Source organism: Perissodus microlepis, chromosome 20, assembly GCF_051167445.1.
Source record: "Perissodus microlepis isolate ML-2025 ecotype Zambia chromosome 20, ASM5116744v1, whole genome shotgun sequence".
NCBI lineage: Eukaryota > Metazoa > Chordata > Actinopteri > Cichliformes > Cichlidae > Perissodus > Perissodus microlepis.
This window is the reverse complement of record NC_140480.1, coordinates 7,854,832-7,870,521: the sequence shown is the minus strand read 5'-3', so window position 1 is coordinate 7,870,521 and position 15,690 is coordinate 7,854,832. Positions and strand designations below refer to the sequence as shown.

Genomic DNA, 15,690 nt, shown 5'->3' with positions numbered 1-15,690 from the left:
CATACATTTACATCCACATGCAATTCTGAGTCACAACTTAACGTAACAAGCTTGCCTTTGGACCAAGGGAAAAACCAGAGTACCTAGAGAAAACCCACAAAGCCACAAGAAAACATAGAAATTATTAAGGAAACCCCACAGAACCAAAATGTTCAAACCAGGAACCTTATCGGAACTCTAGTGCTTTCTCTTGGACATGGTCTTTGAGTCTCAAACAACACATGTTTTACAAAGCTACATAATGATTTTAATGTTTGTTTCACAACTTTATTAATAAAATTATAATTTGCTTTAGTTTTCAAAGCTTTACCATTTTCAAACCTCTGATTAGCAGATCTGTTAGCATAGAGAAAAGAAGTCCAGTGACAGACGGTGACATAAAATACAAATTGCATCAACATCTGTATATTAATCTTCACATTCAAGTGTGAAACATCAAGTACAATAATATTTAGCAAAATATTTAAAAGTTTAGTTTGCATAATACCACTGAGATCAAAAATTTTTAACTCACTTGGCAGTCGATGTGGACATATCTTGTTCCTCAGACATGTTTGTTTAAAACACAGTTTTCTGCTTTCCGGTGGTCCTGCATCTGTTTTTAACTAATTGTGGTGCTACTTTAAATTAAATTGTTTCCAAATCCATGCAGAAGTTTATATGAACACAAAAGCTGCCACTCTTTCAGTCACACTTGGCTTGAAAGCGGTCTTGATCCATAGTATCCCTTTGGAACAGTCTTCTTTCTAAACAAACTTCAGGCGCTGAATTAAGTCTGGTTTTAACCTGACTTAAAAAATGGTCTTACGACAAAAAGAAAAACCAGAATGTCTTCAGTGCATGTGACTTAGACGAATTAAGAAACTGATCAAAGTCCATTACAACACTTCCTGGTTAATTTATAACAGAAACAACTGTAGTGACCTTGACATTCCAACTGCCACAAAATAAAGACTATTATCATTAAGATTTGTCCACAATGTCATGTTCTAAGTGAATTGAGGATGGATAACTTAAGCAGAAATATCTTAATAACATATTATCATGGAAGGATTTCCATTACATTATATTACATACAGACTCCAGTAGTGCCCAAGCCTGATTGTTCCTCAGTGCCACTGACATTTGTATTTTTCATCCGTAGCTGTTGAATAGATATCAACACCAGCACTGACTCCTGTGTCCAGGTACAACCTCAGAGCCTCTAGTCTAGTACCATTCTCTTAGTCTTATATTCTTATATTTTCTGTGCCAACTGCTATTTACATTTTAGATATATTGTTATCGTTTTAAGCTCTTAGCATATTCAGCTCTTTATGCTGAAAGAGTATTTTTGTCATATAATTTCCAAGAATAAAAATGCAGAATTTAAGACACAATATAATGGCACCAACAGAAAAAAAATCATTTTGTCTATTTAAATTTTAATATTGGGTCAGCATGCAATCCTGATAAAGACTGTGATCCACAGAAGTTAATACACGAACTCATATTACTGAATCCAGCGTTGGTTTTTTTAGACACTGTGTTTTGGAATAAAAGCAAATTTGAGAAGTAACACAAAACACATACAGATTTCGGTATTAAATAAGTTTCCCTTTTATTGATTATTACTTTTGGTAATTAATTTTCTATTCCCAAATTATTACTCTTCCTTTTCCACTTAATTACCCCAAGTGCCATATTATTAGCAGCTATAATAGAAAGTGCTACCCTGATTTCTGTTTACAGCGCTGCTTTCTGTCTTGCCAAAAGGCAACTTTTGGCATGTTCTTATCAGTCCTCAGCAAAGTCTTCTTAAAGGCTGGAACAGTATCTAGTTTAAGATTAAGGCATTTATAATGATAAGATATGTGTTTTGGAGATAACACTATTAAACTATAGTGGTGCATACAGGTTTGTCAGTAAATGGATTGTGCACTTAGTGTGTTTCTCTATTGGGTTATTTAACATCACTCATTCCAAATTAAAGATCCATATGACTCCAAAACTCATATGTGGGCATTTCTATACCTGATGGCGCTCGTGTGTGAACATGTGTTTTAACATGTGTGTGAACACGTGTGCATGCATGTCAGGTATTTTGAAACCTTGTGTATATATATTTTAAAATAAAAGCAAAAGGCGCGGAAGGTAAACAATTAACAGGTTCAATCTTTCAATCTCACTCTGCCATGCACTGACACTCCTGAGGTCCACATACACACAATGCAAGCACATGAAATGACAGACATGACCCTATAAACCTGTCATGTGCTTAGTAAAACCTCCTGTGTATGGGGGAGGCTTAGTCAGTGTGTGAGTCTACTGCCTTTATTACCTTGTACACATGGTCGGCACCTGTTCACTGTTCTCCTCCATGTCTTTTCATTACCCGTGTTGCTCAATGAAAACTCATCACCCTTAAACTCTGACTCACCCATCCCCACTCTTTTGTCTGTCTTCCCATCTCTGCACATTGTTCCCTAATTTGTGCCTGTCAGCCATAAAAAAATAACTTTATTTTTTATGGAAGTGAAATACAAAGTCTTTAATGATAAAAAGTCAATGACTGCTTAAAACAGTCTTATCATATAAGCATATTGTGAGAAAAACTGGCTGAGAAGTATTAATAAATTAAAAGGTGGTTTCTATTTAAGTAATAATGTTACTTCTATTGTCCATACCCACTCCACCCATGTCTGCTTCTTTCCCATGTGACTCTCATTGGTGCCATGTATAACTGGAATGCAATATAGTTAATAAGAAACAAAAATCATAAAGTTTTACACTGGACAATAATGTAGTGTAATGACAGTTGATTACACTGCAGAGCTTTCGTTGATGATTTACAGGAAGTAAGTGCCTCCTTATTATAGTGTTTTAATTCTAAATCCAAGTCACCACTCACAACACTCAGCGTGCTTCTGAAAAGCTTTTATTATCACTAATAGAGTTGAGTTTATGCTCTGATGTCTCACCTTTTGACCAGACAGTTTTCCAGCTGTCACCACATCACCCTGCTTGCCCCTGGAACCGGCGGCACTGAAAAGGGAAAAGCGCGATTTCCCGATAGGCGAGTTCCTGCTTAGTGCCAGTGCTTCCTGGTTTTTGATTAATCTTAACACTGCTATTATTGCCACGTTTAAATCTTATTCCACCACAGCAGCAAATTCTGTAATTTAGATATGCCTCATCAAAAAATGTGGTGTACCATACCAGATATTCATTTTCATTGTAATTTTTATTGTCTTCTGTGTAGCTTCAGTTTTTTTCTACTCTAGTGAAGTTTATAATCATGTCATTAGTTAAAAGGGTTCACATAAATCTCTGAGAATTTTTTTGTGTAGGTAGGCCTCCAGGGTTTGGTTGGCTAGCTGTCAGAATGGCCTTCCCACATCCGAAGTTCAAATCTATTTAAAATTTGTGGACTACACTTTAAAGTCATGTCTGTTACAGGGAAACAACCAATTTAAAAGACCTCTACCGTTTCTCCCAAGAAGAGTGATCAAAAATCCAGACAAAATTATGCTTGAAGCTTAATAATGGCTACCAGAAGTATCTGGTCGAGATGCAACTTGCTAAGGAACATTTAACTAAATAATAATGGGGTTGTATGTATAGATTTGAGATTAAAGGTCTACAGGACTAGAGAAAATCCAAGATAAATGCAAATATGTGCTCCCAATTCTTGCTTGTTTAAGTCATTAAAGATGTATTCGGTACAATCAAATGATAAAACTGATTCAGATAAAATAAATCATTAAAAGTCCCAAAGTACCATGACATTCAAGCCTATGATGAGTTCTCTCATGCCTCTCTACTTTCTCTCTTACCAGCCATCTCCGTCTGCTTTTTTCCACTTGTTAATAATCCCGTTCTTGTCCCTCTTTCATCACCAGCTACAAAAACTCTCCATACTCATCACCTTTCTCATCCCATCTCCAGCACTGAAAGATGACCTGGCAGCTGGAACGATAGGCAGGCTGTTCTAATCTCTTAGGTGACTATTGGACTGGTGTGTGTGTGTGTGTGTGGGTGTGTGTGTGTGTGTGTGTGTGTGTGTGTGTGCGTGCGTGCGTGCGTGCGTGCGTGCGTGCATGTGTGTGTATGTGTGTTTCAACCTGTTTGTTGAATGGTCACTGACAGCGAACTAAAATTAACTACACTGACTACCGTATTCTTCGGACCATAAGGTGCACTGGATTATAAAGAGTATTTAACAAAAAAAAAGAATCAGATAAGTCAAACTTTACTCTGCTTTGATTTTAAGCATTAAAACTTAGAATTAAATCAACTTTGGATTCTTATCTACTAATATCATTTTATTATTTCATTAATGTAGCAGAAGACTCAGCTTTTCACAAACATAGCCGGTAAAAAGCTCCTTTTTGCTTTCTTGCTTTGAGTGCATTTCAGTTGAGTAAAAAAGTTGAATGAGTACTTCAAATGAGGGGGTTTTAGCACTAGTTGTATCTGTATCTGTGTGTGAACAGATTATTTTGTGATAACCTTTTGAATAATTTATTGTGTCATATTTGGCAATTTCTGCTTCCCCGATTTTCTATCAGAACTTTAAGCTTCTCCCTTTTTCTGATCATATCTGTGGAACAGCATTCCTTAATGATTGAGCCAGTGTCTCCTGACAGTTATTCTTGCAAAACGCATAGCGATTAGTGGATCACTGGATCCTGTAGTCCCATAATGTGTGGTATGGAGCAGTTCTGAATGGACACTTGTGAAAACTTGTCCAAGAAGTGTGTGTGTGTGTGTGTGTGTGTGTGTGTGTGTGTGTGTGTGTGTGTGTGTGTGTGTGTGTGTGTGTGTGTATAGCGCAGCGGGTGTTCCCAGGTGCCTCACAGAGATGTTGGGTGTCTAAATTTCTCCAGTGGAAGAATTTAACCTCTGAACTCCAAAGGAAAGAGCGTTTCATCTACCAGTGAGATCGTGGGTTCACACTCACGACACACACAGTCACCAAAAAACACACTAATAAGCACTTATGGGAATACAATAGAGATATACACTTAGTTCTAAGCTGCTATAATGATTCATGAGGACATGGTTTGCATCATTACCCCAAAGGCCTGATCTTTGACACTTGCAACTGCAAAACACAGCCTAGTCCTCCCTCTGAGCGATCACATCTGTACAGATGTGTGAGCACTCGCTTCTTCCTTCACCTTACTGTGTTGCATCCCCTGAACCTCCCCTCCTACTCACCTTTACTCTTTGCTTTCTCTACATTTATTCATGACATTTTCTTCCAGCCTTTGCCCCGTTGCAGAGAAAATGAACACACAGCAAAGGTTTGGAAAAAGAATAATGAGCTGCTTGAATGTTTTTAATTTTGTTGTTGAGAACTTCACACCTAATCATTTTCATATCTTATTTCCGGCAGCTGCTGTTGTTGTTTTGTTTTTTATGATGTTGTCCAGTTTGATGGATGAACTGAATATAAACATGAAGCAGGCAATAAGTGCTGACATATATATCAGCATATAATATATGTGGACAGATAGAACAATTATATATCCATATATATGCATATTATGTATATGAAGTGGATGTTACAATCAATCCAGGGTCAATTCACAATAACATATTTTTTCAATTTAGTATTTTTTTTAGTATTTCCAATTTTTATCAAATTATAGCACTACACTAAAATAATTAATTACTTAATTTGCTTTGCAGATTAAAGTGCTTAATAGAGTTTGCCAAAATCATTACTTCAACAACAATATAGTACCACTGAGGTGAAGCTCAAGAAGTTGGAGTATTTTTATCATTTTACTGATTCAATTCTAAAACTCCAATGTTATAACATTAATTCATATAAATAAATAAAAGGATGTTTAGTTAAGGTCACTTTTCCATAATCTTTCTGAGCTTTCAGCTTTCAGGAGTAACTGAAAAGACACCCAAAAGTCCCCACCATTTACACTATATTAATGATGCATTCCTTGTCTGGAGTAGCCCTGAGATGTAAAACAAATGATAAACATTAAATGTAATTTTCTGACTCTGTATAAGCTTTGATTGACCACTTTACTTTCAGCAGCTGACATGTTCCTGTGGTTTTCTCTCCTTTTCTCTCTCATTGCCTTTCCTGTGATTGTCAGTCGGCTTTTAGCTGTCTCTCATCCTAATCTTCTCCTTATTTGTTATTAGGTAATTTGTCCAGCATTTCCTACAGGCTATCATTATCCACTCTTAGACATATACATCCCAAGCAGTCCCAATCCTTCCTGTCAATTTCCTTTCTTTTTCTTATCAGCTAAAGCCAAATACTGAGAGTACATACACAGATCGCCAGCCAAGCACCGTCTCTTATCTAATCTCCAATAACCATCAACAGCTGAAGCACATAGCTGCAGTTATTACAGAGGGCAGAAAGGGAAATGGAGGGGGATAAAGAAGGAAGAACCAAAACAAAGAAAGCTGAGCCTGCTAATATTCCACCATGCTCATCCTTTATTTTCACCCTGTTTCTAAGTTGTTGATTTTCTTTTTTCTAACACTTCTGTCCACATAACTCCAGCAGGTCTGAAAGTCCTTCAATAAACGTGGACAAAAGACAAATAATCTTATCTGTTCACAGTTACATTCATTCCAAAACCCTAAACTGTGCAAACTCTCACCTAGATGTGTCCCATCTAAAGGGACACATGAGGGGGTTACAGTTTTGCCACTGACTCTTATTGAACACTCAGATGTTTCAGATGTTGAAAGGAAATGTCATTTCTCTGTGGGAGGAAATACTGCCACCTATTTTTCTTACAAAGTAGTATTTTAAAATTATCTTTGAACTGCACTGTGTTTACCTGTTGTTGTTTTTAATTAGGTTGCGTGTAGTAACTATGTATGTTCATGACTTTTTCACATGAAAGTGTAAAATTACCAGTATAACTAAGAAATACAATAAAGACAAGAGAGAAGAACAGACAGCATGTGAACCTTGATGTATTTCATCAGGTAAAGTGATGACAGTGTTGAAAGTCCTTCTTATTGTAGTAGGTCGAGCCCACGTTTGGCTCGGGGAAGGTGTGAAAAATAGCCAAACCCCCTATTTAACACTAATGGACTCAGCCATTACAGTCTTGTGAAAACAGTCTAAGTGGAGGAGCATTAGTATCAGTCTAGCTTGTGTGTATGAGAGTCTGACCTGCAACTGAGAGTCAAGATGATAAATGAGTGTTTGCGTAGCTTTCTGTATGTGTGTGTATCCACAAGACTCCACGTCTGTGCTCACAGGTTAAGTGTGTGTGTGCATATTGTGATTTAAGCTGTTACAAATAGATTCATTTGACTGCAGTGACTCTTTTTTCCATATTAATTATGCAAATCAACAATGGATATGCAAGCACAGCAACAGTTCCTTCACTCACTTTTAATTATACCGTAGAACATAGCTGAGAAACACTTTTCTGACTTAACTTCAAAATCCACTCAGGAAAAAACATGAGCATGAATGTTTTTGAGCCACATGCCTTAATCTGTCACACGCACAAGCATTTGAAATTACTGCAGCAGTTGCCAAACAGCAGAAGAAGAGCAATATTTAATCTAAACTTTTGACCTTTGGCCTCCATATGGTGTTATGGCCAACCACAGAGCAACAACAGTGTCATTACAAGTTGCTTGAAAGTCATGCAGCCTTCAAGATGGAATAATTTTTGTTCGTTTTTCCCAGAGAGATTCCTGGGAACTAAAAGAGGGCTTTAATGGGTCAGAAAGGTCTAAAACAATAAAGAAAAGTATAGTATAATTGTTTGTTAATGAGACGTTAGAGCAAGCAGACAGTGGTAAACGCTTCATGAGAACTCATTGCTATTTGACTGTCTCTGCTGCCCTCTAGTGGTCTAGTGGAAGCGCTACAGGAAACAGGAAGCCGAGGCAACCTATACCTGAACAGTGTCAAGTACTGTACAATGTAAGAACACTAGTTTTTCACTTTTGCAACTTTAAATATATGTTTCAATGCATTTAATTTAATAAGGAAAATCATCAGCATCATCAGCTAAAATTCATATAAATGTCCAACAAATCTTCAGCAATAATATAATGCTGTTATGTCACTATGGACCCAAGAAATGTTTCAAGCACTTTGTTAAATCTGTGCCACAAAGAATTAAGGCAATAAGAAGTCAAAGTGGATAACCAACCCAGTAAGCGCACCACATAACTAATGAAGTGGCCAGTGAGTGTATACTATATGTAATGACTACATTCCCTTAAAAGAATGTCAAGAAAAACATCAGGTTCATGTTTGCCGTGCTGATAATGATAATGATCTTTGACTTTATCAATAATAGTTTTTTCACAAATTGAGAGTTTTATTGTGAAAAACCCCACCGGACGTACTTTATTCTCCTTGGCGAAACGCGTGACGCACAGGAGAGTAGCAGTGGACAAAAACACAGACTTGCCGTTCAGATTTAGTTGTAAGTACAGTGCATAATAGATAGTACAAATTCTTTTGTGTTTAATTTGTCTATAAATTGTGTTAGAAAGATGAAGGTGTGCTCGGAATATGCAGTTTGTTGAGGGGAGCTATGTTGTGGTTTGCTACCTGGCTAGCAAAACCGAACGTTACAGCAAAACTGATTATCATCGGTTTGGTTGGAAAAAAAGCACCAACAAGGTTCTCTAAGTGTGCTTGAGCTGTTGCGCGGTGACGCAAAGTGTTCCGGTGATGTTATCTGGATCCTAAAACAGTTACTTGAACGTACCAGGTGCTGTTGGCTCACCTTCAGTGGTTTTGTGATTCCTGATGCTGGAATCAGCTTCACCCTGGACGCGTTTGTTTGATCCTGTAGAGCAGCAGATACCTGAACATTACACGGAAATCGTTCACAAGAGGAAGCCAGTTTTGGTGTTCACAAACGCCAAAACTGGCACATATACTGTTTTTATGTTTACTTGTTTGATAAAGCTCATTAGCCATGCGAAAACTCAAGATGGTGGCCATTTTCAACATGGCTGTTAACAAAGGCATCAACAAACATTATTTTTATTTATTTTTTCAGATAAAGCCAATTAGCATCATATTATTGGGGCATAATAACTGATTGTTGCAGCTTTAGATGACTTTAGCATGTTGTTTTATTATAATAATATAATGACGCATTAATATATCTATATTGAACCTGCAAAATGATAAGCAACTCAATATTTAAAATTAAGTGCGCCGAGTCTAAAATATAATTGAATAGAAGTGGAAGTACTTAAAGTACAACTATATTGAACGTGTTTGTTAGTAAAGCAAATCCGGAAGTGCACTTTTTTGTACCACTAGTCTATGAGCTTCTCCAATAGTGTCCGTTAGATTTGAAATTTTACTTTCTGATAGGTTTTTTTTATGTTTTGCATTCAGGCCACAGAGCATCACCAGACATCCCTCTCAGAGTATACACAGCACTGCAGTGGACAAACCAAGGAACACCGCATGGAAACAATTCAGCTTTGATGTGAATGAGTCCAAGCTACAGAGGCAGTTGCTCAGCTATACTTGACGATCGTTGGGGTTGTCTGTCCAGTCTACAACCAGTAGTCAAAACCTCTCCACCTCCAGCATGAGTGAGCTAACAGACTTTGAAAAAGGCAAAATAGTCGGTGCGCGTATTGGAGGCATGTCTGTGAGCGAAACTGCTGAGCTGTGTAATGTTTCAGCCCGAACAGTGATGAAAGTCATGAGTGCTTATAAGAATTATGGATTTGCTGCATCAGCACAGAAAAAAAAAATACGCAAGCCACAGAAAAATACAGTTGCTAATGGAAAAGCGGCCAGGGCGAAAGTGGCTCCCGAGTCTAAGGTCGCAACACAAAATCCTGATGAAGACATGGACACACCTGAACCCAAGACCCAAGAAGATGAGTAACTCGGTCTGTTGAGCTGTACTTTGATCCTTATGTTACATTTAGACTTTTTCTGTTTTCAGAAAGCCACAGAATGCCTTTATTTAACCAACACTTTTCCTCTCTGCTGAGAGATTATCTCTTAAAAAAAAAGAAGAAGAATATCAATTACTATTTATGGTAAACTAATTTTACTGTTTAGTTTAAAGAAATTCGACATAAGAATGGCCAAAAATGATTTTAAACTTTTTACTGATGTGAACTGGCTGTGTTGTAAACTCCTACTTTCTTCTTTTTTTCTTTTTGAGCAATATTGCATATTTTCAACAAATAAATCTTAAATGTGAATCTTTTTGCATCTTTTCTCTCTGTGTTAATGACCCTATTTCATTTCTCAAATTGCACATCCTCTCTGAGAGACTCTGAGAGGAGGCAACAGGCAGTTAGAAAATTAGACGTCCTTCAAAGCTGTCGATTAAATACCATGGGGGAACAGTGTACATACATTTTGTTAAAGCACAACTGCTGTACTGAGATTAACTTCTGGGTCACCGGCAGGAGAGTGGAGGACAGAGGAGCAGACATGAGTAGAAAAAATTACTTAAGACAAGTAATTTGTTCTTGGTGAGGTGTCTTGGTCGTTCCTCTCCTAGCAGCATTGGAATGTGCGGCCCATAGTCCTGGCGCTTTTATTCTGAAAATCTATGAGCTGAACTAGTTCCTTGCTTCCTTGTAAAACAAACAACTGTACTCGTCATACAGTGACAGAGTAAGTACCTGTAGTATCTGTAATTATTGTCAGTAAGGACCCAAATGGGTACTGTGAATACGCGCTTGCGTTTACTTTAGCCTTGCTTGCTACCTGCTAGCCGTAGTTACCATTATACCATCCAGAAGTACCACTGATTTAGCTGTTAACGAGAATGAGCTTCATTGAATAGTTTTTGACTGATAGAGCCTTTTATTGTTTGTCGTTTTGCCTAGCTCCTTTAGTCATTTAGTAATGCTTCAGCTGCTGTGGGTGTCCCCTCAGTGGTTGTGTGAGTCCTTGATTAATCCTCAGCATTTTTATTAGTATAAAATGAATATATTTAAATAAATAAAACTTTTTTTTCCTTTTTTTTATTTAGACTTACTGTTTTCTCCATCTATTTAGAGAGCAAGGAGGACACTACAATTGACAGCTTGTCAGCAGCTGATTGGTCCACTAACCAGGACATCACTGCTTCAGCATTCAAATTCATGGAAGCGCCATATGACAGTGGACGTTGGGGTACCTAAGTGACAGTGCTCCAACGCAGTGGCTGGGTTTCCTGCTCGTCTGTCAGGTGACTGTGTCCAAAGGAGATAGTCACCACTTTAAAAGCAGTGTTCAAATCAGTATGAGTGACTTAACAGAGTTTGAAAGGTGCCAGATTGTTGCTGCACGGCTGTCGGGTGCATCTGTCACAAAAACGGCACAGCTGTTTAACGTGGCAAGGGGAACAGTGTCAAGAGTCATGACTGTGTACATCAAACATGGACGAACAGCATCAGCAAAAAAGAACAGCGGGCGCAAGTCAAAGCTCACTGAAAAGGACAGACAGACGCTTCTCCAGATAGTCGATGAACACCCCGAGTACACCGCCTGTAAGATAACCTCAGAGCTGAATAGACACCTCTCTCATGCGGTCTCTGTAAAGACTGTACGGCGTGAGCTGCATAAAGCTGGTGTCTTTCGAGGAGCATCCAATCAGAAAGCAGAGATAGAAACTGATTCTCCAAAGTTTGATGGAAAGAACAGCGAGCCTTACAAACAATGTGAAGCACAAACGCTATCTGAACCCCAGGGTGCTGTGCACAGATACAACACAGACGAAGCTGGACCCCAAATTTGAACTTGAAAAAGATCACTACTCTCAAAGGTTTCATGACAGGAATAAAGAACCTGAACCTCAGACTAATTAAAATTACCTCATCTGATGGTACATTTCAACCTTTTTCATTCTTGAGTGAACTCAGCTGTCACTTATGTATTCTGTGTGCTTTACATTATGAGCTGTGAAGAGTGGCTTGCACAGAGATTTATTTTATTTTATTTATTTTACCAGGTTTGCTAATAGGATTTTCAGTTATCCAGCCATAATAACACTGTTTTAATTAAATGGTAAAACAGTAAAACTAATAGATTTCTCTGAAATAAAATAACCAAGGCAAAGCTAACAGGCTACGGCATGCAAATATATTGAAAAAGAAAAGTAAGAGGTTTAATGATTAATATTTAAATAGAATCGCATGTGTTGAAAATTACAGTACTAAAGTAACTGCAGTGATTTAGCTTGTGCTTGTGCTTCACACGGTGACGCAACAACAGACCCGGAAGTGCAGCGCCAACCACAAACACACCTGTGACAGCGCCGCTGTTACTCTGTGGAAGAGGGATCACGTGTCCAACCGTGAGAGGTTTGACCTGTGTTTTCATCCGTTTTCTCGGCGTCGGGGCGAATATGTTTGCAGTATTTATGTTTTTTATGCAAAGAACGTTTTAAACCTCAACATGAACGTGTGACGGTAGAAAGGTGTAAGGCTACGTTTAGCCAGGTTAGCTTTGCTTTCTTAGCTTTTCTAACTGAAGCTGTGCAATAATGACTGATTGTTTTATTTTTAAGGTGGACAGCATTAGGCGGTTCAGTAAAACTCACTCGTTTTCCCGAAAAGAGCACATGACTGATTAAACCATTTTAGCTGTCTTGTTGCATTCGTGTCCTGACTGATTAGCTGTTAACCTGTTTCTTTTCGGGGGGTTCTGGAAGTGCTGGAGGTGAACTGGTGTAGAGAACAGTGGGTATGATTTTCAGGGGCCTGCACTACGAAGCAGAATTTCGTCTACTGCAGGTTTTCTGTACTGCCAAGGTGGTTCACTTCTCACGGAGGTACATCACCATGGTAACTGATGTTGCAGACGATGGACATTACATTAGTGATCAACAGGTATAAAGTCACCGCCCACTGACCAGTCTCTCTAAAAAAAGCGTCACCATGGCAGATCCCCCGGGTCTCTGTGCAGCTGTAGAAAACAGCTCATCAGAGCAGACATAACTTTTCTGCAGATAGCAGGAGAGTAAAGTTTTGCAATGGCGTCTTTGTGTTTCCCCGATGAGCATCAGTAATAATTAAAATTCACTTAAATTTTACAATAAATTTACTTAGGTAATATATTATATACATATTAGTGTATTAAATATATTAGTGTAGTATATTATCCTAAAGTAGGGCGTCCATTTACACCCAGTACCTATAGACCTTATATCAAATTTCCATAGGCAGAATGTATGTTTGAATTCTGTTTTTATATTTTTTTTCTTCCCTCTTCCTGTTCTCATCCCATTAAATACCACCAGGGCAGCAGCTAAAAGAATAAAAACTAAAACTTTTTTAAATGTATGTTTTGGGCTTTTAATCCTTTATGTGATTGTACAGTGGAAAGAAGACAGTAAAGCTTGGAGAAAGACACCAATTAAATAGCCTTAGGACAAATTCACACCAAGTCCTCTGCATTATCCATATAGCATGGATCACCTGCTCATCCAGTTGTCCTATATATAATACATACTTTACTTGACTCAGAGTCATAATACTTTTTAAGGAGCCTGAAAGTACAGAACTGTTAGCATCAAAATATGCTTAACAAACTTGAAGTAAGCGTTCTCATGATACAGAAAAGACCATATATTAAGAGTATGTGGTTGGTAGGGTACTGGGGGCGCTAGTTAGAATTCATCCCTATAATTTGTCCCTCCATTAGCACACTAATTGCTAATCAACACAAAGAGAAAGACAACTGTGTATTGTTATTTCATTGTGTTTGAAATTTTAACTTCTGGTATTTTCTTCTTTCATGATTTTTGCATTCAGGCCAAGGAGTAAAACCAGTCATCTCCATCTACAGTGATGTGCAAAAGTCTTGAGCCACCTTTTGTTTCTCTATATTTTGCTTCCCAAGGAGCCAGACTTGCTTGTAATTTTTAAAGTTGTTTTGAGCATCAAATTTCCAGGCTTTCTGAAGGTCTTTTTGCAAGTTTTTCCTTTGGACATTGGCTTCATTGGAGCATAGAAAAGACATTTAACTCAAGGAATGAAGCAGTGTTGTGTTAACCCGTGATGAAAATCATAGCAAAGAACCAGTTTTAAATGGTATATTTTGACAGTTTGTTCATTTGTTCTCATTTCTTTAGTTGCATCTTTAGTTAAATCAAGAAAAAAATGCCAAAGATAACACGGTTTGACAGGCATAAAATAGTACTTTTGCACCAACAAGGTGAACCCCAAAGAACTATTAGCCGAAAACTTGGCATATCTCGGCATGGTGTGCAGTGTGTCCTTAAAAAATTTCAGCAAACCGGACAAGTGGAAGACAAAAGAAGAAGTGGCCGACCTAAAAAACTATCTACAGCAGATGAACAGTATCTGAAAGTCATGTCCTTAAGAAATCGTAAAAGATCCAGCAAAGACCTGACACAGGACCTGAGAGATGCGTCTGGCCCTTCAGTTGATCCAGCTACTGTTCGCCGTAGCCTCATCAGAAATGGTCTCAAATCATTCTTAAAGAAGGGAAATGGGGAAGAAAGGCTGACATACAATATACTCAGCACTGGAATGGATAAAAGAAGAGAAGCAGTCGACACTACCCCATCCAGTATGAGTGAGTTAACAGACTTTGAAAAGGGCCACATAGTTGGTGCACGGATTGCAGGACTGTCAGTCAGCGAAACTGCCGACTTATGTAACGTGTCAAGCCAAACAGTGGAGAAAGTAATAAATGCTTATAATGAACACGGATTTACTCCATCAGCAATGAATAAAAAATATAAGCCACAGAAAAATGCTGGTGCTACTGAATCCAATGCAAAACCAGTTCCTGACTCTTAAGACTGAAAAACAAAATTCTGATGAAGACGTAAACACATATTTATCCAAGATTAAAGATCATGAGTAACTTGTTCTGATGTGTTGTATTTTGAGCTTTCGGTTGCATTTGGACTGTTTCTGTGTTGATAAAGCAACAGTATGCCTTTATTTAACCGACAGTTTCCATCTGTGCTGAACTTTTTCATTTATTCACATTTTCATTTTTTTTTAAAAGGTTCAAAACGCTTTACTTTTTATTTACTTGAGATAGACTTCCACAGAATGCCTTCACAAACCTTCATTCCTTGTCCAAGCTGGATGTGAGCAAACATGGGTCTCTGTGCAGACTGACAAATATTCATAAAAGTAGATCAACTTGAAAATATTTAACAGTATTCCATTATAATGTTATAATATATTGCTCCTTATTTATAGACCGATGTTTGGCTGTGAATGTGTTGGCTGGTTTACACCGTGTGTGTATTATATTGTAAGGCAAAGCTTTTTTTATTTTGCATGCATCATGAAGAGCTCTTATTAAAATGAATATGGAACAAGATCCCTAGAAAATAAAGCCTTGTGCTTCTACTATCTCCTCTGAATTACTAAGTTGTTCTTTTAAAATGTTATGCTAGTGACTGGAGAATATCAATCCATCCATTTTCTTAACTGCTTATTTAGTTCAGGGTCGTGGTAGTGGAAATGTGTAATGTTTTTCACCCATTCACACACGTTCATACAAGCAATTCATTTTTATTACTATTACTGTAATATTGAAGCTTTTGGGGAAATGCTGTACGGCCCTATTATATACAGACAACAGCAGTTACTCATGGGGCCTCCCACCTTCTAGAGAGTGAGTCATAGATTGAGTTCCAAGAAGTAATAACTTGAGCAACGTCAGACACTCCCCTTTCTTTGTAATACATAGATATATCTATTAATCATATAAAAAATAAGTTA

At 37.8% G+C, this 15,690-nt stretch overlaps 2 long non-coding RNA genes across 2 annotated transcripts; both read left to right on the top strand.

Annotated features, from left to right (window-relative positions):
• Positions 1-8,341: 8,341 nt before the first annotated feature.
• On the top strand, positions 8,342-10,188 carry LOC146364056 (uncharacterized). Its single transcript, XR_014798888.1, has 2 exons — positions 8,342-8,426; positions 9,359-10,188. It is a non-coding gene; the product is annotated as an uncharacterized LOC146364056 (long non-coding RNA).
• Positions 10,189-11,720: 1,532 nt separating this feature from the next.
• On the top strand, positions 11,721-15,329 carry LOC146364055 (uncharacterized). Its single transcript, XR_014798889.1, has 2 exons — positions 11,721-12,420; positions 13,735-15,329. It is a non-coding gene; the product is annotated as an uncharacterized LOC146364055 (long non-coding RNA).
• Positions 15,330-15,690: the final 361 nt, after the last annotated feature.